The sequence below is a fragment of the Dipodomys spectabilis genome, unplaced genomic scaffold (genome assembly GCF_019054845.1).
Source record: "Dipodomys spectabilis isolate Male_0828 unplaced genomic scaffold, ASM1905484v1 ptg000402l, whole genome shotgun sequence".
NCBI classification, from domain to species: domain Eukaryota; kingdom Metazoa; phylum Chordata; class Mammalia; order Rodentia; family Heteromyidae; genus Dipodomys; species Dipodomys spectabilis.
This window is the reverse complement of record NW_024871079.1, coordinates 1,255,001-1,257,455: the sequence shown is the minus strand read 5'-3', so window position 1 is coordinate 1,257,455 and position 2,455 is coordinate 1,255,001. Positions and strand designations below refer to the sequence as shown.

The 2,455-nt window shown below is 68.6% G+C and overlaps 1 non-coding gene across 1 annotated transcript; it reads right to left on the bottom strand.

The window, feature by feature from the left end:
- Nucleotides 1-1,478: 1,478 nt before the first annotated feature.
- LOC122096913 lies at nucleotides 1,479-1,631 on the bottom strand. Its single transcript, XR_006145427.1, has one exon. It is a non-coding gene; the product is annotated as a 5.8S ribosomal RNA (ribosomal RNA).
- Between the last annotated feature and the right edge of the window lie 824 nt (nucleotides 1,632-2,455).

The following is a 2,455-nucleotide window of genomic DNA, read 5'->3' as shown; positions in this document are numbered from 1 at the left end:
GGAGGGGGCGCTAGGGCAGCCACCCTCTCCACCGCGGACGGGTGTGGGGCGGCGTATGGAGAGACGGGGTGGAGAAAAAGCGAACGGATGGACGGGACCACCCGTCTCCATGGCGCCGGGGACGTGGAACGAGAACCACCACCCCCGGTCCCACCCGCCCGACACCCCCGACTCCCCCTTCCGCTGGAGCAGGTGGAGGGCGGGGGTCGAGCGAGTGGGTGAAGGGGTCGGGAGGAACGGGGAGCGGGAAAGATCCGCTGGGAGACCACCGGCACTGCTGGACTCGGGCCGGTGGGTTGAATCCTCTGGGCGGACTGCGAGGACCCCACCCGTTTACCTCTTAACGGTTTCACGCCCTCTTGAACTCTCTCTTCAAAGTTCTTTTCAACTTTTCCTTACGGTACTTGTTGGCTATCGGTCTCGTGCCGGTATTTAGCCTTAGATGGAGTTTACCACCCGCTTTGGGCTGCATTCCCAAGCAACCCGACTCCGGGAAGACCCGGGACTTGCGCGCCGGGGGCCGCTACCGGCCTCACACCATCCACGGGCTGGGCCTAGATCAGAAGGACTTGGGCCTGCCACGAGCGGCGCCCAGGAGTGGGTCTTCCGTACGCCACATTTCCCACACCACGCCGCGCGGCGGGGATTCGGCGCTGGGCTCTTCCCTGTTCACTCGCCGTTACTGAGGGAATCCTGGTTAGTTTCTTTTCCTCCGCTGACTAATATGCTTAAATTCAGCGGGTCGCCATGTCTGATCTGAGGTCGCGTCTCGGAGGAAGGAAGGCAAAGGGCAGCGGTGGCGCACCGGAACATCGTCCTGGCCCGGCGGACGGGCTCTCGTCGCGCGAGGGAGGCGGTGGCAGAGGCGGTGGTGGCAAAGGGGGAAAGCCAAGCCCGCGGCACGGGAAGGCCCCGCGGCCCGACGACCGTCCAGGGGACGGCGGGGGTGGGACAAGAGCCAGCACGAGAGGGGATGGACGCGGACAGGACCCGGGGCCGGCACAGCAACGCGGGCGGCACGCGGGGAACCCTCCCCGGGGAAGACGCGCGCGTCTGGCGGACGGCACGACCGCGGCATCCCGCGGACCATCCACCTCGGCGTGCCAGTCCGCGGGGCACGGGGGCCCGCAACACGCTCGCTCGCGGCCGGCGGCCGCGGCACGGGGCCGCCCTGACCCGACTCGAGCGCCCAGCGCGAAAACATCATCCCCCAGTTCGGGCACCGCGGAACACAGTGTGGGGTGGGACAGACAAGACCCGGCCGCGGGCTCGTCTCTGCACGGATACCAACCCCCCCTTCCGGGATGACCGCTCGCTCACTCGCTCGCTCGCTCTAAAAGCCAGACGGGACTGCGAAACGACGACCGTCTGAACTTAGGGGGATGGAGGGCCCCCGAAAGGTGGCCCTGCGAAGGGACACCCCCAGCCGCGCCACCCTGCGGGGCAAGGCAAATCCTGGGGGGTGATTGATTGTCAAGCGACGCTCAGACAGGCGTAGCCCCAGGAGGAACTCGGGTCCGCAAGTGCGTTCGAAGTGTGGATGATCAATATGTCCTGCAATTCACATTAATTCTCCCAGCTAGCTGCATTCTTCATTGACACACGAGCCGAGTGATCCACCGCTAAGAGTCGTATGAATCGGGTCGTGGCCCGACGCGGGGCACACACGGCTGGCATGGCGCTGTTTTCCTGGTCCCGCACCCCCAAACCCGAGAGGGGAGAGGAGGGCGCGGGCGGGTCGCCTCGGGCAGGCCAGCAGAGACAAAACAAGAACGAGATGGAGGGGGTCAGACAGACGAGACACGGGGACAGGGACGCCCGGCGCCACAGCCACGCCAGCGCGGGCAGCGTGGCGGGCGGGCGCTCGGACGCCCCCGACCCCACAGGCGCCCCAGGGGTGCCCACCCCCGAAGCCCGGGCTGCGGGAGAAGTGGCCTGCCCGCAAGCGAGCGTGGGCCTCCCCAACCCGGGATGGGGGCGGAGTCTTGGAGAGACTGGGGACCGGCCTCCCCACGGGCCCGCCGCCCCGACCCCTTGGACGGACAGGCGACCCCCGATGGGTCTATAAACCTCCGCACCGGAACCCGATACCAGGTACCTGGACACGAGAGGGCCGATGAGCGAGGTAGGGGGGCAGCGACGCCCGGGAGGCGGCCGCCGGACACCCTACCCACCCCCGAGCTGCAACACCTCCAGCCCCACCCGCTGCCACTCCCCCCATCCACACGGGGGAGGGGCGTGAATGGAGCTGTGGGACACGGCAAGCCCGGTAGCAGGGGCCACCCCGCCAGAGGCAGGGTAAGGTGCCATCGCGGGGAGCCGGTCCCAGACCGGGCCACCGAGGCTGCAGGGGGCGAGGGCGGGGCGGAGGGGAAGGCGAAGGCGGACCGAGAGGGGGAGGACGGCGGCCACACACTGGCGAGGCCGAGACCCCCCGACCGATGTGCGAGGCGCC